The sequence below is a fragment of the Cyprinodon variegatus genome, unplaced genomic scaffold (genome assembly GCF_000732505.1).
Source record: "Cyprinodon variegatus isolate N-32 unplaced genomic scaffold, C_variegatus-1.0 Scaffold68, whole genome shotgun sequence".
In the NCBI taxonomy this organism is placed as follows: domain Eukaryota; kingdom Metazoa; phylum Chordata; class Actinopteri; order Cyprinodontiformes; family Cyprinodontidae; genus Cyprinodon; species Cyprinodon variegatus.
Genome location: NW_015150521.1, coordinates 917,965 through 941,790, shown reverse-complemented (window position 1 = coordinate 941,790; position 23,826 = coordinate 917,965). Strand labels below are relative to the sequence as shown.

The 23,826-nt window shown below is 38.0% G+C and overlaps 1 protein-coding gene across 3 annotated transcripts in view; it reads left to right on the top strand.

Annotated features, from left to right (window-relative positions):
- Positions 1-1,696: 1,696 nt before the first annotated feature.
- Positions 1,697-23,826, top strand: part of rhbdf1 (rhomboid 5 homolog 1 (Drosophila)) — a 30,692-nt gene continuing 8,562 nt past the window's right edge. The window contains exon 1 of one of the 3 annotated variants that reach the window (XM_015372110.1): positions 1,697-2,155. The gene's annotated coding sequence lies outside the window, so the exon portion shown is untranslated. The remainder of the gene's footprint in view (positions 2,156-23,826) is intronic. The other 2 variants (XM_015372111.1, XM_015372112.1) reach the window with 2 other exon arrangements.

The following is a 23,826-nucleotide window of genomic DNA, read 5'->3' as shown; positions in this document are numbered from 1 at the left end:
ATTATGTTACTCCACAGCCCCCCACCATGGGGGGCTGATGCTATGACGAGGGAGGCTGCAGCCCCCGCAGCACCCCCCTTCCCGTGCCACTGGCTGTGTCCCCGCTGTGTCACGTCTGCTTGCTCTAGCGAGGCTTCACTTTTTCACTTTTCACAAACAAGTTTGCACTTATAAGACAGTTTTGTTCACATCTCGAGTTTAAACTGTCTGATTTACAAGTTTGCGCTTTGTGTTTAATGTGACAGGAAAAAAATAAAATACATGAGCATTTCCAAAATTCACAGTTGAACCACTTTCATTATTGTAAAAACAGATCGAATCGAAATTAATCGATTTAGAACTGTATTAATGAAAATCGAATCGATTCAGGACTTTGGCGAAAATACCCAGCCCTAAACCTCAGGGACCCAATATTCAGACAAACTGATCAGGATGATTTTCAACAGGCTTTAATTAAATAAACAAACACGTCGAGTGGCTAGTCATCAGGCCAGTCCGGTCCCAGAGGAAGAAAGGAATCCGGGAGGGAGATTATTCATAGCTTGCAGCCGTAGTCGCTTCCAGAACTCGGGGTGATGACGAGCTGACACCAGCCGAACGCAGAGGAGGAAACCGTATCCATGAGGAAATATCCAGAGCCTAGTTAAAATCCGAACCAGGCTGACAGACCAGACCACACCAGATCAGAGAGCCGAAGATGTCCCAAAGGAGAATCCAAGCCGAGGTCAATAACACAGTCCAAGTTCGGTGCGCCAGTAGAATCCAGGAAAAAAATTCAAAACCAAAAACTGGGAGAGCAGCCAAGGGCAAGAAAAAAAAACTTTGATTTTCCAATTGCGGAAACCGGTTAGGATTGGCGGAAAACTTCCTTTGACGGTTGGGTTTCTTTTTAAAACCGGTTGGAAAATTTTGGCCTTGTTTTTGGGCGGAAAACTGCATAAGTAGCTGAGGGAACCAGGTGGATACAAACTGAGTTAATCAGCCACCGGGCCAATTAGACAGGTGAGCAGGAGCAAATTAAACTGCCAACCATCAACACCAAGACCCTGACAGGAACTGTTATTTCTTTCTTTGTTTTAATAAATAATATACGTCACATTTATATTTGTGTTAATTTTTTACCCTTTTTAACTATGTTCATGCCAAGGCTAAGACCTTCACTCACATGGCAAGATAAATGGTTTATTTATTCAACAGCTGAATCGGACCATATCGCGATAAGCTCAGCCCAGGTATCGGTATAAGATTCATTCAGGAAAAACAGATCAGTGCATGCATTTTTACCTTCTATCACAATTTTCTCACTCCTATGCACCTTTTTCTAATTCAACAACAGTTTTTCTTCCGTCAAACTTTCCCTTAATATGATTGAATAGATACAGAGCACTGCGCCAGACAGCCTGTTAAAGGGTCAGCTTTTTTTTCATTTACCCTCCTTGGGGACAGGCGGAATATTGCTTTCCATAATCAGAAAGCCACAATCATCCAATTTAACAAGCATAACGCATGACATATATTTCCATGCGTAATGAATCTATTTTTTTTATCCAATTGAATAACTAGATAAACTCCAACATGAGGCTCTAAGTTACTGAGGTGCATCTTTAAAGCTAATATAATTCACTGGGGAGTAAACTGAAGTGGCAGACCTGGCTTCCCAGGACTCACACGGACATATCGCTTAGTCACCCCGTAGTGAACCGGGAGAAGCAGCGCCTCCCCGCACGCCCAGCGATTGGTCGGTGCGCTCCTCGGGCTCGCCTTCCCCTCAGACCGTCTTCAGCCCAGGGCGGGGCGGGCTCTCCACCAAACTGAATCGGGCTACAACCGGCGGCAGAGAGGGAACTTCGGCCGCACGCTTCATGGAGCAGCGTGGAAACACCTCGTCCGTTGGAGAGAAGGGGAGCAGACAGCAGCCTCATCCCTGTCACACCCATCCGCTTCGCCTCTGCTGCCGCAGTTGAGACCAACAGCAAAGCGACTGGATTTTACGCACGGCGGTGGGACTGGTATTTAAAAAGAAAATCACACATCTGCTTGGTGAAAAAGAAACAGCGTGTGTTGCTGTTAGAATGATGTGAGAAAACCGGAGATCAGCTGCCTGTGAAAGAATCTCATTATAAGGATATCTTTTATACTGCTGAGCGTTATAAGGGTGAGTTTTGTCTTTTTTCTTTCTTTTATTATTTATCGTGACTGTCTGCTGCTCTGGTCTACCCATACGGAAGGCAGGCAGCAGTCGGAAGAAGCGCTCAGCGTCGTGATTATTAAAGAGGAAACGAGCTCGGTCAAAGTAGATTAAATTTAGGGGCCAATTAGCTGGTCAGCGTGGGAACCCTGTGGATCCAGCAGGGAGATGACAATGGGACACCGTGTTCTGTGTCATTGTTAAAGTGGACAATTTCAAACGTTCCAGTTCTGAAGCTTATAATTTGATTCACCATATGAGGCCCAACCTGCTTTTTTTTTTCTATTTTTTTTAATGATCTAAGACTTTAAAGGAATGAATGGGGGGGAGTTTGAAACTCATGCTTTAACGCAGGAGAAAATTGTATAACAATAATAATCTGATTTAATAAATACCACGCATTGTTTATGTCTTACAATATAATTATTTCTTTAAAACTGGAGTGTCTGGTAAATTACACCATGTACAGTTTCAGCTTGACTTCATTCATTTTTGCCCCCCTCCCACTCAAACTGTCCTTCCTGGTCACCATCAGCATCCGTCTCCCAATGCAAATCAGCTTACTCATTTCCTCTTACACTAATGTAGACTGATAAATATATAACTGTTAATGTAGATTTACCAGAAAAGAGAACCAGTGCCGCCTTACAGTGTTGTTTTGTCTTTAGATTGTGGCTTTTCTATTGCACTAAACAATTGTTATTTAAAGTGACTCATAGTTGAGAGCCAAAATATTAACACAGTTGCAGCATCCTTCGGTATACCAAAATGTGTATCCGCTTTCCATGTCTGCCTTGTTAGCAGCCTCCATATTCCCAACCTGCAACCTTGTTGACAATTTACGCTCATCACTGTCCTACAATACCTGGACATGTGGAAGTGAAACTGTGGCCCCACTGTATTGGAAACTGCTGACTGATTTTGGCAGACAAGACATAGGAGCACATGGCCAAGTTTGTGTGCCCAGTTATCCTGAAGCATCATCACATAGAGCAAGAGGAGGGGGTGATGTAACCGGACCAATAAAGCAAAGCCCTGATGTGTGATAGTGGCAGTCAAGCTCATCCCCTGTCGATGCTCCAACTGGAACCCAGAGAGAATATTCCCAAAATGTGCTGCTGTTGTATTCAGGCCTATATATTTTTTTATATCTGTGGGACTCGAAAGCACCTCCGCAGAAGCAGATCTTTTATCCAGTGTGGCCTTTTATTGATTGGCTTGTATGAGAGGTTTGTTTTTTGGGGGGTGTCTGTTGATGAGGCCACACCGTAATCATGCCAGCATGACTCATGGCACAGTTTCTGTCTGTCTGTCGGTCGGGCCAAGTGCTCAGTCCTGGGGAAATTCTTCATGGTGTTGACTTTAAATACAGAGCAGGATTTCATGCTCAGTGCTCATGTTGTCAACTTTCATTCATCGCCATTCCTCCATAGATTTTTTTTTTCCCCCATCCATCTAAAACTATTCAGCATTAACAAAACATATTTTTATTTGCCTTCTATGATGGGCAATGCATGTACAATTACAAACAGCTACGTTCACATTTGTTTTGTATTTGGTGTTTGACATTTTTGTTTTGTTTAAAAGGATTACAGGAAAGATTCCTGTTCCCAAACCTGGGTGTATTACAGGTCATTTTCTTCATTTTGTCTGTGCTCTCTCTGAGCTGGATGAACTGTGCTTTAGTCAGCTGAACAGCTCCGTGGGTGGAGCAAATGATTGTCTAAGTAACTATGTGATACAGATGTGTTTTACCCCAGAACACATCTGTATCACATGCAAAACATCTTGCAAAGAAAAACATCTTTAAAGAAATTATTTCATCCGTCAACATGATGTCTGCTTATAGTTACAGAGCTTGATTATTGTAATTGCAAAGTGTTCATAATTCAAATATTTTATGAAGTCCCACATGCTGGCATGATGTATAATAGCGTGATCCTGGAAGAAAACTTATCAAATGAGACAAAAGAATTGAGGCTGGGATGGAAATTAACCGGATAAGGTTAGACTGAAGAATGTTGTTATGTTAGAATAGATCAGTCGAAGTTAAATCTTAACTAAACTTAGAAGCAGTTTTAAGCTTTGTACATATATGTTCAGACATTTGTCGTTCAATCTGACTGACTTTCGACAATTACGGTATGAAAAGAAGAATAGATTTCAGTGTCAAGGTGTTGAAACTTGGAAGAGACTTACAAAGAAACAGCTACAGTTACAGTGAAAGATGGTTTTACAAAGTATTTAATAGCAAAAAAATAACTGCACTATTCAGATTTCCATTCAAATAAATAAAAATAAAACCATGCATCATTTTCCTTCGACTTTGCAATAAAACAGTGTCTTGCTTTGGTCACATTGAATTCTAACAAATTCAAATGTATGGTTGTTATATATAAAATATATGTATGGTTTACAGAGTAGAAATACTTTTCCAGGGCACTGTGTGTTTTGGGTTTCTTCTGCTACTGTTAATATTTACCTCCTGGGTGGACTTGTTAACAGTAGGCATAAGAACAATACCCAGACCAGTCAAACATGCAGACTAACTCGTTCTTCTGCTCAAGAAACAAAAGGAATGTATGTTGGCTGGCTAGAGAGCTTAAAAAGCAGCATTGGCTAGATATCTGTCTCACATTGGCTCAGCGCCTAGCTCCTTGACTTTGATGTGGTTGTGGTTTTGGAGTAGATAAAAAAAAAAAAAGTTTTTTGCACGTTATGCTGTGATGTCTGTAATAAGGTCTGCAATATAACATGCAAGTATTCACATCTTCCTGTCATATCAGTGAAGTGATCAAAACAATGAAAACTTAATGATTTGTTTGGTGCAGACGACTACTGAAAAACGGCTTGTGTGGCTCAATGTTCATAAGCTTCATGAAAGTACAGTATCTAGGCTGGTAATTGAGAGAGTTCAACCATTGCAGCCAGCTGTATCTATCCCCGTGACACCTTAAGGGGTGGCATGATGCAGCTTCCAGCATGACGATGAAGTCAGATGTGATGTAATGCTATAATGCAGCAGCAGGCCTATTTCAGGTTTACCTCTAAGCCTCCAGGCCTTCCATCTGCCAGCATACCACCCTGCCTTTCTCTCCGTCAGCACCTCATATGTCATGAGCTGGACATGAACTGGCATTCGTCGAACATACTGGAAAACTTTGTCACACAGAAAAAGCTGTAGATCATATGACATCAAGCATCCAAGTCATATTTGATTATTTTATTTAAGTCAGACTGTTATTAGTGTGCAATATGAATGAAGACATCTGATTTGGGATTGGTGTTCTTATTGTGTTTCAGGGTATTTGACCTGGGGAAAAAAATAGTTTTCAGAGAGATGGGAGTAGAGTTGGTGTTATCCTATTCAAGCCTGGTTGCTTACTCACTAGAGCTCCAGCAACACCTGTTTTGACCTTTGGTCTTCCCACTTGAGAGTGAAGAGCTCTCAGAGGTTGGGTTGTTCAGATAGCTCAATAAATTCTTTCCGTACCCGAGGCCCTCAAAGTCAGATGTAAACACTGGTTGCGAAAAGATTTCTTACTACAGTGAAACCGCACAGTCCACCATCTTATCCAGTCTTTTCTATTTGAAGAAAAGGAAAAAATAAAATATGGCTTTTTAAGTCCACAGTGGGAATTTATTCCTCTGCGTTTAATCCATCCCTTTGAGAACACTGCTGCCAAACTGAATAGCATACGGAGAACATCCTGGTGTTATGGGTTTTGCTCAGGGACCCATAGAAACAGCCTGAGTTTCGAACATCCAATCTCACGGCCTCTCCAGGATGTAAACACTCTGTTCTCTGCCCAGCAGACCACCACTTGAGCCTTATTTGTGAACAGATTTAATTTATTTTTAAAGACAGCTGTGACAAAAGATTGAGTCTTCATTACTCAAGTATTTGATACATAAGAAGAAACTTGAATTTCCCAAAGCTGCTTTTTTTTAGCACACATCTGAGAGCAATTAAATGACTAGAAGTAATAAAGAACATGCACTTGAGACTGTAAATACCCTCTTTGAGTATAGAAAATGGAAGAAAGCCTTTCTGAAAGGCACTAACCATAAATGTAGTGTAGAAGCCACATTGGTCGCTTTGGGAAAAAATAAACTATCTACCATTCCTACACTGCTGCTGGTTGAACTTTAACACAACATAGAAATTAGCATTTGTTCAGAGGTTAAAATGCAGGTGAATTTATGAAGTGTCGTGTAGATGTGATCAAGCACCGTTCTTAGTTATTGGAATTTGGATATCCAAATATGAAGCACACTTTAACCCTATTTAAAATAAATAAAACTCGCAAGTTTACTTCTATAGAAGATACTTTTTTTTAGATCCATAAAATGGTGTTATGAAATGATTTGCGGCAACAGGATAATAATTTATCGCCTGCTTAAGAAGTTAAAATTCTTATGATGAGATAATAAACTCCCAATTCCAAAAACAGGGCTTCTGTTTCACATGACTGTCGTTTGTTCAGAGTGACTTAGGATGTGGTGAGTAAAACCAACAGGGCAGCTCAGAGGCTAAACTTTCAACATCCATTTACAGAATGTCTTTATAATGTTTCCCTTTGTACTTATGCATAAAAATGTCATTAAAGACGTATTCCTCCAAACTGAGTGATTGATCTTAAAGCACTGAAAACATTTGAACACCCTGCTTGCAAAGAGCTCAATCAAACCTCAGCTTAAATATCCAACACATATAGAGTATTTGAGCTGCTTGGGACCGGTTATTTTTAGCCCTTGAAAACCTATGAAGGACTGGAAATATGTGTGTATTTTATTTACTTAACTTTTCTTTTGCTGTACCTTTATATTGCATGTGCTGTCTAGTGGGATCAACCATGTTTTTGTTTATGTCTTGTATTGTTCCTATGTAAAGAAAAATAAAATGTAAAAGAAAATACCCAACACTTACTTTATCGTGTGCGTATCTATTGAATTGTGCAAGTTGTTGGCTTTGCCCCTTTGGTTCCATGATTTTAGCTACATTTTAGCTTTGAAAGCATATGCCACTGATTGTGTCGGATAAACTTGTATAATGTGCAACTGGAGTTTGTTGCATGCTTATTGCTGGACATTATCTATAAGGATTAAAAGGAATTACAAAACTCAAAAGTTAAAATTATAAAGCAATATTACAATAAAAAATATTACAAATTGAAAACATCCAATCAGCAGAATTATAAACCAGAAATAAAAAGGAGAGGCAAAGATATTGGGCTGCTATTACTGGAAACCCCAGTGTATTTAAGGATTCCATGCTGTAGTGAGATGCATGCAGTCTTTGAATCTTTAATCTTTGAGAAAATAGACTGAATGTCACATTTTTAGTTAAAGTAGTTTTAGAGCATTTAATAGATAATGAGAAAATGTGTAGAGTTTATATACTATACTAAGTGTATAATGTTCAGTTTTAATGACTGAAACACTAATAGTTAACTATCAGGTAGAATACAATCAAACTGAGCACGAATTTCACTGCTGGAGCAAAGATTTCTATGTTATCTTTATGAAGAGGGCAGATATGCAGCAAAGGTGGTGAATTTAGTGGAGCGTAAAGAAGACAAGTTCTACAAAAATCTATTTAAAATAAATAGCATCTTGTGTGTGTGTGTGTGTGTGTATATATATATATATATATATATATATATATATATATATATATATATATATATATAAAGAAATGGAAGCATTACCACCCTTCCACACAGCCATCCCTTTCTCAAGAAGAGAAACAAAAGAAAAAAAAAGAATAACAATGTTAGTAAAATGCTGTTATTAATAGATTTAAATGTTGCTAAATTTAGATCATGTTCTGCTTATCGTTGCTATTTGAAGGTTGGATTGTGCATACTTCTTTCCCTTAGCTCATTGTTGGTTCAGGCTTCCAACTCAAGGAACACCCAAACTGATACAGTATCCCAGCCCTGATACAGGACTGTCAAGTTTTAAATAGGGTGACTCTACCCCCCCCCACCCCCCCTTCCACTTCCCCACAGGCCAACTACTGCTTTGCTCCCGGCTCCTCTATCTGTGGAGGCCTCAGTTGTCATACCCAGAGGCTATGAATCCTCATTGTGTACCAGACTGCTAAACTTAAGCTGACTGTTCCCTGAATGGAAGTACACACAAATTTGTATCTGGAGAGTTTCAGCAATCCCAGCAACATCCCATCCAGTAAACTCGCTCCAGCTGCTTTTCCAGAAATGGAAAGGGTGTGTTTTTGGGGCCCTGTGAAATTTCTTATTTTGCCTCTTCTTTTTTTTTCTTTTCTTTTTTTCCCCTGATGATTCTGGTCTGGTTTGAGTCTAAATGTTTTTTTCTCTCTAAGCACGAACTTAAACAAAATTAAAAGATAAGTGCTTGTCAAAATATGCTTTTCAAACCTTCATATACCAGCCGTTTTTACATAAGTAGATTGGAATTTCTTCTATCCATCAGAGGAGGTGATGTGGCATGAAGCCCCATGGAATTTACATCTTTGAGCTTACCTCATAAAGCAACTCTCAACTTGCTCCATCTATGTTCACTTTCTATTTACCAATAATGCCAATGTTCCCGGCATTTCCCAGCTGGCCCATCTTGTAATGCTGTGCTGGGAGAAAACTATGTAAACCCCCTCATTTATGTTGCACAGATGATCACACCCAGTTTAAATAAAAAAGGAAGTCCAATAAATGTTATATATGTTCTCTTAAAAGAGCAAAAATAAACTTTCATAGAATAACATTCTGTTAAATTTCCAGAGTTCAAGCAAGATGTTCTGTCCATCCACCCACACATTTAGCACTGATTCCCTTATTTGTGTTTGGAAACATTGCTAATTCTCCTTGCTTTGACTTGAGTGGGAAAAACTGACTTTTTTTAAAAATAAAGGCTGTGTGTGTGTTTTCTCTTGTTCCATCAGTTGTAAAGAGCCCTTCCTCTGTCTGGGCTTTGGGACTGTCCCAAAGGACCTGCCCCTGTCTTCCCTGTTTTCCTGTGCTTTTGTCAAGAGTTTTCCACAGATCTTTCATCCCTGGTGTAAGGCTTCAGTCTCCCCACTTCCTTAGCATTCATCCTTGGTTTTACAAGTCACTCAGCCCCCCTCAAAGGCTCAGCTTTACCTTCTTTGAAAATTTTTGTTAAATACATTTTTATGTGCTTCAGCAATTCATTTGTATATATTATTTTTCTGTCCACAACTTTGCCAATCCCCATTTCCATGTCTTATCAATAAAACGAATGTATCTTAGAGTTAACCAAACATTTTAATATAAAGGGTTTGGCAATTCTTTATTTTCTACATTACATAAAATACAAAAAATGATAATTGAATAGTTTATAGAAAAAGAATAAAAAACTAACAAACAACATAACATTTGCATGGGAGTAAAGGTAAAGCATTGCATTCTGCCATTACATCTGCACAGATTTTTTGTTCAGAGCCGTATTGTCTTCTGACGTAGAAAGAATAATGTTGAATTTATTTGAATGGACCACTTTCTCTTTTTAATAAAAAGAGGAACAAATGTCGGCCCCTTTTCATTCCCAGGGCAGATCTGAGCTTCCTTCATTTGTTAAATGCTGCCCCAATATTTTTCTTTTTTCCATCACCTCTCAGACACCAATTTGGCCCCTTTGCACCAGTCAATCCTTTGTTATGTGGAGTTTGTTTCGTTTGAGGTGCACTTGTGACTGATCTTTTGTGATCCATCTTCAGGAGCAGTCACCTGCAATCTCTTGCTAATGCGTCAACAAAGTAGCCCGATGAATAAGGGTGTTTAAGGCATCACTCCTATGTGCATACCCAAAGAAACTAACCTAAATCACTCTAATGAACTGAAAAATGGAGCCTATAGAAAAACCTGTGTAAATATAGTATAAAAGCACCATCATCAAACAATTGTGAGAAATTGTAAGGGGGAAAAAAAACAGAATTTTTATACTTGCACAGTGCACCTTTAAGGTATTGATCTAATGCTTAATCTAATCATCAAGCAAATCTACTAATTAAAAAGGGTGTCAGTGATAATTCCAAAGGAGACAAGACAGTTGTTGAATAGAGTATACCCTATTTGCTGAAAGTTCAAATAAAGTCAGAGCTCTCTTCCACAAATGAAGTAAGTTGATTGACAAATTTGTACCTCCTAGTTAAAATCCACTCAACTGCAAAGATGTTGCATTGCGAGTTTCATAATCTTTACCCAACCATTATGGCCTTCTAAGGGTCTCAGCAGATGGACAGATGTTTATTCTTTCTTTTCCATGTCTTCTTTTCCTGAATGGGCTAGAGGCCTAGTGGGCTAGAGCTGTGCATTTGAGCTCTGAGAAGGTTGGAAGTATCCGGTTCGATCCCCACAGCCTCCACTCTGGGCTCCTGACCCCTAACCCCACACTGCTCGCCGGGCACCTCACAATGGCATCACTGCTCCCCAATGGGATGGGTTAAATTCAGCGTGTGAATTTCCCCATTGTGGGACAATAAAGGGACTTGCATTGAAAAACTGCATCCGTCAGAGTGAAATGTCATCATTCAGCTGAGCTAAAAATGGTATTAATCTTTATTGATTTTATGAAGCGATAGTGAAAAGGTTTTGAGACATTATAAATAGGAGCGTTATTTGTCCATGTGAAACAGACAGAGAGACTTTCAGGTTTTTGGAGGGGCTTAACATTGGTGAGCCCACATACTCAAGAAAAATCTTTCTTTAAAAATAGCGAAGTTTTCCTTAAGAAAAGAACAGCTCAGTGTAGAACGTCTAATCTTTGAGAGCAAACCATCCTGCAACATTTAAATGCATCCTATCTGTAAAACACACCCGACTCAAATGCATGTGACTTTATCAGGCTTCTGTAGAGCTGAATGAACTGCTGATAAGAGATTTAAGTAATTTGATTCAAGTGTGTTGGATGAATCTAAAAGTTGTATGGAGGTTAGTTTCGAGGATCAGACTTGGACACCTTTAGCATATTGTATGATCCTGAATAATAATTGAAACCGCTCCAAACACTGGTCAAGTGCTGGACATTGTTAGAATCGTTTTGAACTTTCTTCTTTTTCTTTCCTCTTCTCTTAGGCTCAGATTTAATACTGATTAGAATGCATACCGTTCCACAAGAATTTGCATAACAAAACAGTATTGTAACAGAAAAATTTAATAAATTACACCATGAGAATGCAGTTCTTTCGGCTTAGCTGACTGGATTTAATTCGTTATATAAAATCTAGCTTTTCAGGTAACTGAGCAGAACAATTACAGGCTCTTTGGAGATTAAATAGTTTTGAGTTGAATCATGAAAAACACACAAAAACCATGGTTTTAGACTTATTGAAACTGTAACAAGTCATTCATTTCCGAGAGTTAAACCACACCTTCAGAGGATTTCTCCTTTTTCTTTACATAAACCCATATCTCACCACACTCTTTCATTGCTACCACTGCACATTGTTCATGTAATCTACCTAACCTTCTGGTTGGACTTGTTCTTTAGTAAGACCAAAAATATTTTGTCTTGTCTTTTTATAGTGGATTAAACAATGTTTGATGGCCTTCAGTATTAACGGACTGTTTCTGTTTCATAAAACGGTTAAAGCAGAGGTTTCATGTTGATTTACATATAACTGATTTGTGAGATTTCACCACATGAGGCTGCGGGAAGCAGCTCACACATGCTTTGAATATCCACTTATCTATAGGTCACATCATGTTCTACCACCTAACTCAATGATTTCTATATAAGAATGCCTTGCAGCCTTCCTTACTTGTTGGTCATATTTGCCTGCGGCGGACATGAAAGGGATTCAAATTTGGTAGCTTATTATAATTACCTTGCTGCTCTGTGGGGAAGTAGACTGATTTTTCCCTCCCTTTAATCCAGAGAGGTTTCTAAAGATTAAACAGGTCTCTGGTGCTCTTATCACTTCAAAAACTATATTTGGAAAATCCTCTCGACTGCATAAAACCAAGCTTAGCCATCTATTACTTATCATGGCAGAGTAAATAAAGTCTTTATATATCAGTGATGAGAGAGATGATCGATTTAATGTTCTCTGTATGCTTTGTAAATTTCAGTACAAGTGAATACAAAGCTGCCATTGTGCATGTCAAATCTAACACTACTGTAGAGCTAAGTGATATAACAAAAACATAACTTCTGGATTTTTTTTGCTGTAAAATCAATGTTTTAACAGGAAGCCATAACGCTGTCTTTAACGCCCATATAAGTTTATATAGACTTATACCTCAGAGGGTCCCAGGCCACAAGTCTAAGTCAAAAGACTGTTTTGAAACTCGCAATAACCTTAAAAACTCATTCTTGCTTTTATTTGACTTTGTGAAGTTTGATCCTTTTGAGACTAGACATGTAATCTCCTCTTTGATCCATTCTATTACCCATTATTCTACAGTAAACCACACTTCATCAACTTTCCTAAATAGATGTGTCAGATTGGATGCTGAAATCTCTAGTTGATCTGTGTGCAGCAGGCCTACTTTTCACAGAAGGCCCTTTTTTTCATATTACAGTCACGTACGCCTTGTCATGGCCAGGGATGGGATGTGTAAGTTTACACGTGCTGTGTGGATGTGTTCCTGTGCTTGTGAGCAATCTTATGTTGTTTCCTTGGTTGTGTTGACCGGACACAAAAAATGCACCCAGTCTGCAGCGTGTTTCCTGCCTTCATTTACACACTGCCCCTCCTCTGCTCTGTGCTTCCTTCCTTCTAGTGCTCCCCAGTAAAACAAGCAGTAACCATACCTCCTTAAGCCGGTGGTCCAATACACAGGATGTGACATCAGCTCTGATGTCCATCCTTTCTGGAGTATTTATTTTTTATTCCTGCTGACTGATTAGATAACTGTGGGGTTTAAAAGAAGATATCCTTATTCATAAGTCAACAGCTGGGCTAACATAAACATTTTTATGACACCGCTGAACTTTGATTAAATAAACTTACCGTGTGCCTCGTGTTGAACTCTACTCAGCTGGGAATTTGCTTAGTCCACCATTTCCATTGATGGAGGAATGAAAACTTGAGCCTGCTCTTGCTGTTTTTTTTTTTTTTTGACTGTCATCAGACTGCACAATGACCCTTGTTCAGCCCAGTCCATACAATGAAGCCTTTTGTTGTCTTTAATCAGGCTGATATCATGCTGGAAACTATGCAGATGATGATCACATGTTGTCAAGCCATGCGCTTTCAGAGATTCCCCTCTTACTCACCTACCCAAAGACTTGCAGGCTTTCTACACACAATAATTTGCTTGTATGAAGTCCATGCATACATTTTGGAGAAGGTAAAAAGACTTTCCCTTATTCTTATTTTCAAAACAAAAGTTTTATTTGGCATTAAATTTAAAATGGTACATCAGACCTGATCAGGGTGTGAATTGCAAATTAGATCGACAGACATTCAAAACATTTTTTCATGATTTCACTCTGTTCTGCTAACCCCAGTCCAATTAATCCTGGCAGCAGAGTTTTTCCCTTCAGAGATATTTAAATATAATATTATCTTAGCCATGGATAGCCTCACCTAGTGTGTTGTAAAATACCACACCAATTTCGTTTTTAAGAGATGCCCCAGTTCCAATGTTGATATCTGGTATCAATATTGCCATTATGGCCAACAACCAATATTTACTGATATCATATTTCCCTACACTGTGGTTACCAGGAATAACTGAACATGGTGCTGACATTACTTCACCGCTTCTCTTAAACAGCCACAACCCTGAGCTGCATCACTGTCATGTCACATGGCCAAACAAATACCGGGAACGATCCCCTCTCCTCTGAAATAAAAGCAGAGAATATATGCAAATAAATATAGGTTAATATCAGTCCAGCTTTAATTATCTGGCCAATACAGATATGGTTAGAAATAACCAACATTGGCTGATACGGATCATGCTGATATATCATGCATCCAATTCAATTCAATTCAATTCAGTTTATTTATATAGCGCCAAATTCACAACACATGTCATCTCAAGGCACTTTACAGTTCCACCAGATCATACAGTCAAATTGATACAAATCAAATACATCCCTATTTTTTTTTTTTTTTATGTAATAATTTAACCTAGTGTCTGCATTGAAAGTTTCTTGTAGGAGCCCAGAAATATGGTTAGGCATGACACTGAAGTTTTGACCTAATGACATGTTAATAACTCAGGAAAGACGGGGTCATACTTCATTAACCTTGTTAATCACATCATCTTTATTATTTGCTCTGGGACCTTCTTTTTTGTATTACCCAGAAATCCCACATCCTCCGCAACCACCCAAACGCCAGTACCATTCCAGACAGCTTTCGCAAAGCTAACTGGTGCATAACGTTTCATAGTACGGTATATGTTATATTGCATCCGAGCAGTCCTTCATGACATCGGACACTCAGTGGCAATTGCTCTTTAATAAATGCCAGTTTTTTTAATGAATATCTGCTGAAATCTCTTCGGTTTTTAGATCCATGATCGATAGACAGCTCTTTAAAAAGGTCTTAAAATTAAGAATGAGAAGTGGCATAACTTACCATCTTACCTTTTTTCTTTTTTTTTAAAGAGATTTTCTCAAATGTTAATAGGTTTTTTTAGGGGTGTCAGACTAAATTGATTAAATACTAGACAATTTATATATGCCACATAGAATCCTAATAAAAATATTATAGTTTGAGAAGATGAGTAAGATGGTATAAAAAAACCTTTGCACTGTCCTAAATATCTTTGGATTTTTGGTCAGCATCACTTATAAGTTAATTCCTTTCTGACATTAATACATCTTGAGTATCTTGATGTATTTTTATATATCAGCACAGATTTAGGAAGTATGTTGCTTTCCCCTCTCCTGAAGGCTACCTTTAAAGAACAGTTTGTGATAAACTATTGTAATGGACTGTTTAAAACTACATTTAAACTGCTAAATTTAAAGGGGGTCTTTCTTTTTTTATCACATCTACAACTGGGCCGTACCCAATATTGTTTTAAATAGGCTCAGTGTTTTGTTCCTTTAAAAATCATATCTAGTAAACTAGACCTATGCAGTATATATAGCTCATGTTGAGGGAGTCTGTTGTCAGCTGCTTCCTGAAGATTAGAGGCACAGGCACAGCTTCAAGACATTTTACAGCTTAGTGAGCCTTATTTTTTCTATATATAAAAACTTTTTCTTCTACAAAGACTTAAATTTGCTTGTGAGAAAAGGCAATATGCAAAAACTGTGTCGCTACGTTTATAAGCACAGCAGTTCTCCTAACATCCATGCTGTAAATAATTTAATTTTGCACAATGATTAAAAATTTAAACATCACATTATTTGCACCTGTAAGAAGTTCTTGTGAATATTTGGTGTCCAAAAGGACAAAACCTTAGCTCTAGTTATACGAGTAAGAGGATAGCTTGGACATATTCTAAAATCTACCTGAATACATTTTGTATCTGTTTCCTTGTGGTTAACATGCCTCCTTTCCAATGATTTCCTGTGCAGGATATTACTTCACCGTCAAAGGTCAAGTCTTTGTTAATTTAATGGAGTGCGATTTTCTAGTTTCTGTATTTTCCTGGGAGTTTCTTAAGGCTTTGTAAAGGAAGCAGAGGGGTGGGATGTGATGGCAAATACAGATGGTGTTCTTTCACAGAAATCAGTGGAGGCATTTAGGTCTATAAAACAGGCTTCATAAGCACAACGTTTAATCGCTATAATGTTTTTTATTTATTCATTTTTCTAGAAAATGATCCATCACACAGAGAGAGGCACATGTGGATTCTTTTTTATGTTGGGTTTACTTTCATCTCGATTCACATGAGCAGCTCAGTTTTATAAATAGACCACTTGCACACAGACTCCTGTTAAAAAGCCATTTATAATTTTACAACCTATTTATATCTCTGTCTTGCAGTAAACACATCTATGATTGTAAGGGTGTCTGGTATTTTACTGGACACGAATCTGTCACTCTAATGTAACGGATATAGCTGAGTTTGCATTGGTAAAATGATCAGACTGAAAGAATGAAGCCTGAATAAAAGAAAGATAAAACCCTGACACATCAGGATCTCCACCATTAGTTGGTGTTCATGTTATCCATGCCCACCATCTAGCTCTCTAGCCACAGCCACATTGCCCCCGCCCCAAAACACTTTGCATGCTCCTTGACTAGCTGTGACACTTGATCTTCGGGTCAGCTGCGGTGGATATTTCTGCTGTCTCTGTGTGTATTTTTTAATGTCGTAAGTGCTGGTTTGGCGTGACATACTGTCACATGTCACTAGGGTCAATTCAGATGACTGCTGCTCTTGCTGGTGCTCACTTGCACTTCAGCTTGTGGCCTGTGGCTGTGTTTTTCCTGTGGTATATTTAATAGACTGGCTGGGAGACTGGCATTAGTGAATATTTCTCAACACCATTATTGTATACAATATATTATTTTCTTTATAAAATCTGTGTACCTCCCTGTACTTCTGTTCACTTAATGTTTAAGCCACCCATTAGGAATATTGCTGACATTGAATGTGTTTTACTTAACAGTAGCGTCCACACAGAATAGTCTTGTTGTCAAAGCACCACGGTTGTGCTGAGGTATAGAACTTTTGCTGATTGGGAAATCACATGTGATTTTGCAGATTACTGTCTCCTGCTTAGAAATTCAGCCAGTTCCAGTCTCTTGGCGATGTCTTTATGTAAACAAATATCTGGTTTCTTAATCCCATTTGATTAAAACATCTGTAACCTTTATGGGAATTTTTTTTATACTTTCTGATTCACCCAAACGGAAGAGGCAGAGGCAAGATGTACTATTTAAAGATCAGAATTTGTTTTCTGCTGCAACTGTGCAGTCGAGCCTAGGATGGAAGTAAAAATGCGTTTGATTTTTCTGAATTTGATTTAACTCCAGTGTTGCTGAAATGCTTTTTTTTCCACTGGAAAATGTAAAACAATTTTTTAGGAGACATGTTTCTCACTATTATTTTTAGTGAAAAACTATGAATACTGAATAAGTAAGAATATGTAAAAAAAAAAAAAAAAAACCTCAAGGGACCCTGTCTATGACATTTAGGTTTTATTTTGAAATAGATGAATAAGTTTCCCTCGTGTCGGCAGTTTTCGACTGAAATGTTATTTATTACCTCATAGAAGTGTCTAATTTAGGGCTGGAATTAACATAGATAGATAGATAGATAGATAGATAGATAGATAGATAGATAGATAGAATTGGTTTGTTATTGTTTCAGAATAATCGGACAAAAAAAGGAAATGACACTTTTTGTTTCAAAAATACGTTATTTAGACTAAAACAGCACTAAAATCAGGTTGCAACTTGCTTCAAATAAAAAACCTTATGTTTACCCGACTGTTGGTGAATGATCAATGTTATCTATGTAAACAGAAATATTTCACCTTAATGTTAAAACTATTAAACAAACCTTACATCAAGGTTTATGTATTTAGTATCAATAAAGTATACTTACTCAAAATAAATACTAATAAATGTATTTATTTCAAATACATAAAGTTAATTTTGCGAATTGCATAAAGGTAACCTGATTATTATGCAATTCAAACAAATAAACTGTTTAAAATTATGAATACTAATTAGTGTATTTATTAGCAAGTATGATGTATTAATTCTAAATACATTTGAGAATTACTTTTGAATAAATACATTTTATTGAATAAATAAACTATATTAAATTATTGGATATCCATCATGTAAGATTTATTTAATAGGTTTGTGTTAAACATAAGTGGGGATTTACCAAAGCTTAAAATTTAGGTATTTTTGGAGAGCATATAAACAATAGAAAATAAGTGGGCTCAATGGAGCAAGTAGAGCAAAAACAGCCCTGATGACTATCAAACTAAACTCGTTTCATGGGCTGTTTCCACAAAACATGCACTTTATGAACTTCATGTTACATATCCACGGACATCTTTTTCTTCTGAGGATGTTTATATCTCCTACAAGTTTTTTTTTTGTTTTTTTTTCCCCAGAGAGCTAAAAAAAAAAAAAAAAGCTTGATAATTAATATCTTGCATTTTTATTCTGCAGGGTTTTTTTTTTCCCATTTGCTTATTCTTTATTTTTATGTGTTTGCATTTTTCCCTTTTGAGCGAGTGTATCAACAAAATTCAGTCATTATTACATAATGACAATAAAGACTCTAGACCCTTGATAATTTAGTTGCTTCTCACTCCCATTTACAGCAGGAACTTCTCTTCGACTCTGTCTTCTAAATACCTGCTCTGATCAAGTCATTTGGACTGGATGACCTGACTGTGCATCCATCTGGAGGCGGCAGTGCTGAGCAGGGAAGTTACTTCCTCCAGCTCTCACATCTTGTAACTCACCCAGGAACAGTATTACGGTAGTTGCTGAGCCTGTAGCTCAATTATGCAAAGCAAAAAAAAACGGCTCAATGGCTCCCAGAACCTGCCGCGGGTCCATTCTGGGCACGCAGTCAGAAACAGCACACCTTTGTGTTTATTGTCAGAAGTACAAAACATTGGCGGTTGTTTTAGGCAAATGTCTGAGCAGTTCTGTTGTGATTAAAGCTTGATTCAAATAAATGCACCACATGATGCAATTTTTTTTTTATTTTCAGCCCATATAAACTGTGCGTGTGGAATACTTTTTATTTTTGTATCCGAATAAATTTCTAAGTGATAGAGGATTTTTGCGCATATAAACACAGCTATTGTCATCAACCAGCTAACAAGGAAATATCTGCATTTCTTTTTTTTTTTTTTAGCATTTCCTCAAGTGAAAACGGAACCATTAGATACTGTCGTGACTAACCATGCTGTTGAGCTCCCTTTATCCTCATTGATGACTCCGTGTGGTTTCCTAATGCCATAATCACTTACTTAGAAGTCTTACATGTTACCCAGGTTCCCTACAGTTTTTATTTTAAAATTCTACCTTATTTTCTATGAAAATACCACCTCTGATCTCTCTCCACTTCTCTCTTTTCTACTTGGTCTGCAGTCACATTGCATTGACAGCGCTCTGCTGGTAATCTGCTCCGCAATATTACGAGTAACTCATTAATCTCGCCTCACAACTAATTGATGATGACCTTTGTTGCAACCATTTTACCAATGGATTATTGTTTTTTTTTATTGATTTGTTATGGTCCAAATGAAAAAGCTGATGTGAAGTGGAAAACAAAAAGGGAAAGTAGCATCAGAAACAGAAGTAGATGTAAAAAGACTGAAATAAGGAATTTGTTCAGTTCTTGAGAATAAGATTTTCCATAAACAAGTGACCACTTTTCTTTCTGCACACTGTAGGCTCTTTTATCCTTAGTTCTCTAAACCACCCAAAGTGTGACTGCCTCCCATGGTGCAACACATAGCAGCGGAGCGCACACAGTGGCCGGAAACCAGTCAGCTCCTGTCCATAGTGGTTAGGCTGCATGTGGCTTCCAGGCAGTTCTCTCTGCCATTTCAATTTGAATCTGCCAGAGGTTTTATGGAATGCCGGTATGGCATGCACAGAGATGGAGATTAAAGAACGCCCTTGGATAGAAAAGATGTAAAGAATGTACAAATATTTTTCTTGACAGCTTTTTTTTTTAGATTGAAAATAGTTGAAATTGTGGAGTAGCATAAAAATGCTTAGAAAATGTTTATAATTTTGTGTAAAAGGCTAATTTTTTTCTTATTCTCTGCTTTACAACTTTAACCTTAACCTAGTCATTACATGAACTGAAACCATTTCCAGGGTAGTTATGTGATTGATGGCATGGAAAACTGAACTGCCCCTTAGTCTGTATGCAGAGTGCAGTCCTATAGACAGAGAGTACTAGTTATGCCTGTCAGCTCTGTTCATTAGGGCCAGCTGGATGTCCCCACACCTGAAAAGATGTCAGCATGTCCTCTGTGCTTAGTTCGCCTGCCTTTCCTCTGCTGCTTAATGGAAGTCCTGAAGGGGCACTGAATCACCACAGAATGAAAAGCAATACACGCTCTGTAGTCTTCTGATTGAGTGGGAGGTCCTGGTTTTTTACAGTGTTCAGGAAGCTGTTTTCTTTCAAGGCTCAGTATGAAGTTGTGGATGTGGGTGTTTTCCCCCTGTTAGACATGAATCTTGAAGTCAAAACAATTCTTTTTGATCAAGTCATGGTGGTCACAAGAATGTGGGCCTCCAATCAGCTCTGGGAATGTAAACACTGTGGGAAACTATTGCTGGTATTGTAATACAATGAAGCATTTAAAAATAAGAAATTTAAAAAATTTTATCTTTTGATTATATTGTGCATTTTTCTCCCCTCAAACATGTAAAACTAGTGAACACTTGGTATCCTGGAGGAGCTAATCCTTCAGCCTGGATATTTGCCAACAACTAAGTGCAGTGCTGTTTCCCCAAGGATATCTGCTGATGAAGGACATCATAGTGGTAGTATCTGATTTTTCCTGAACCCAACCTTTTCTGAGCTTTGATTTAGATTTTTCAACAGAACAGGAAAGAAAAGACAGCTGTCTTAGGCACCTTGACATTGGAGCAATGATTATGCCAACTGTTCCAGCTAAACTCCTCCTCAGACACGAGTAGCAGCCCTATGCCAGTTTTACGGCCATGTTGATTTTGGAAGATGACGAGAGAGAAAAATGGATTCAGACTTCTAAGGCATTTGGCTTTGCTGCTTGGAGAACGTTGGAGGTTTACCTTGGGCGCTGACCAAATGTTCCTACTGGTCAGCAGGCTTTTGGACGGATGAAACAATAGCTGCTTGTTTATATTAATGCCTCAGCAACCAGGTTTTCTGGTTTATTTACAAAACCTTTTTAGTTTTTTTTTTTGCCTTAATTGAAAAAGAGTGCTGCAATTTATACAGTGAAATAAGCAAAGTAACCCTTGTTCTGCTGTCAGCTGAGAGATTTTCCAGCTCCCTTCTTACTTTCATGTCGAATATAGTGTAGATGTGTTGTGAAAAAAAAGAAAAAGCCACACAACTAAATCATGCACTTATTACCTGCAAACCTTTAAGTATAAAGAGCTTTTTCCAAGAGAAGAAATGAAAGTGTAGGTTGGAAAAAAGGGCCTAAATAGTTCTTTTACGTTCCTTCATTCTCTGGAAAGAAAAAGTCATAAATGCGCCATCATCTCGCACCAGGAGAAATGGCTTGCTTGTTAAAATATCCCCAGCCTGTTTATTTCTACAACCTTTAAGAAGATTTCCCCCTTCTGGCCTTCTCTACATAAGGAGTCCCACTGCTTGTAATAATGGCAAAAGCAATTAAATCCCGAATGGATTTGCCTGGAGGAAGATGAGGACTGTTGTCCTAACAACACAACCGTTCAAAACGAGATACTGAGGTGACATTAGCATTTCCCTCATGTTAACCTGATCCTTTTCAGAGATTAAGTACTTGACTTCATTTACTGGATACACATTCATTTTTCTTTCTTGCAAAAGCTGATGTTTATTCTGTATCGTCTTTGGTATAATTAACAGAGGCAAAAATTAAGAAAAAACTGCAACACAGTTTGCTTTGCTTTGATATGGCCAACACATTTTTCCTCCAATAAAAACTAGCTGAATATATTGACTATTGCAAGTATAGTAATGATGACCAATGTATTTATTGTAATAAATTCCCTGTGGACCAAGTGGGCTTTTTGTTCTGCTCTGTACAGATGAATGACAAACTCCAGTTGGGCTCTCTGCATGGATAGACTAAACTTTGCTCTTTAACTCCCTGCCCAGACTTCATTTTCAAATAAATCAAACTTCTGCAACATTTCACCAGTTGTTGAGTAAAATGTTACAGGTTTTCAATGTTCAGTACTTATTCCTAGGTCATTTACAAGAATAAAACGTGCAAAAACATTAGTCCGGCTTCCATACCCCATTTAGGGCACTTTGAGATGTCGCAAAAGGCAAAATTAAGTATTACTAATTGCAGTTAGAGTGCTCAGAGATGACCATTCAATTATCATATTTACACTGCATAAGTTTTTGTATATTATTTTGAAATAAAAGAAGAATCATCCATGAATGTGGTATCATGCAGTTGGCAAGATTAATTAACACATAACTAAATAGTTTCAGTCCAACAGGTTAGTCTGACCAGGGAAGCACAGGAAACATGATTCAGGCTATATTATTAATATTATTATTATTATTATTAATAATACAGCATAGAGGGGGAGTTTTTTTTTTAAGTAAATTAACAAGCAAACATTTAGAACACACTGCCTGATTAAGTAATGTTACAGAATGAAGCCTCCTGCCATGCTTAAATCTTTTGTGTACAAGTGATGGGCTGCCCTTGACCCGTTACTGAGACCGTACCAGTTGCGGGAATGTGTGCAAAAATCTATCTAATGAAAAACAGCTGCATTCCTGTCTGTGCCCCTTCTAACTCTTTGATCAACAGTCAATGTCTGTTTCAAGCATTTAAGTTTAAAGGTTTTCTTTTTTAAATTAGAAGGTAAATAACTCCTAGATTTAATTGTTTGATAGCTGTTCTCCCTGGTAGTTTTCCTCTTCGCTTCAGCCAGCCTGTGTTCTGGCTGTTCTGCTGATCTGGGATCCCACTCTAGACAAAGTCACTGAGGGTCAAGCATCATTTAGGCTGAACTCCTAATACTTACACATCGTTCAGCATTTCAGCAGCACCAGATTAGAATGATTACATTTCTTTCTTTCCTGTTTTGTTGTTGCATTTAGATATCTCCCTGTGCAGGAATTTCTGCACAACAGATAGTGTTCAAATGTTTTGTTTTTTTCTTCAAAACGCTTGAAATTGAGAGCCTTTGGTTGACAGAACTTTGGTTAACTTTTACATGTTGGTTTTGACCCCTGCTGACCTCTTTGTGAGGTTTTCCTTCCGCCGCTGCTGAGAGTCACAGACATCACTTCCCATCATCACATGGACTAAAACAGAAGCCTGCGGTTCAGTAAAATGCCAATCTGAAACAGATGTGGTCTCCAAATGCCATGGACTGTTTTTTTCTTTTTTTTCAGCAACCAGGGAAGTGAGGGGGTGATCTTATGCAAGGGATGAAAGACTCTGGGGTTTCTGTGGCTATGTCTGAGTCCAAGTAAATCATTTAGAATAAATAATTTAGGTTTTTCAAATTCACTTGGTTTTAGGTCTTAGCTGCAGCTTTAGATACTTGTGCAAAAACAAAAGCAAAGGATGTTTTTGTGGGAATGCATGAGCAACTTGAAATGCAAACCAGATCAGTATGAGAAACATGTGAATGAAGGAAATGACAGGAAGAGGTGAGGTTAGATGGTGGGGTGGTAGAATTACAAAGCTGCAGCCGCTGGCAGACGGCCTGATGCTGAGGTTTGTTGTGCACCTTTTGTGGTCTTTGGGCCTCATCGTGGGAAATGCGTATACAGTCATTAGGCTGTGATAGATGTGTGCTAAGCTGCTTTAAATCACCAAAAGGGATTTAAGATTGTGAAGTGAGAATTAAGGGATTATATTTAAGGCTGCAGACATCCTTCCTCTGGAACAACTTCTCTTTTCTTTTTGTTCAACATTATAATATATTTTGTGAGAGGTGGTAAACAACTACATAGCATCACTTTGTCAGTTAGAGGAAACCTGAGAACTGTTAAGCAGTAGGAAAATTATAATTATTTTAAAAGTGCTTAATTAAAGGAAATGTAATATTGAAT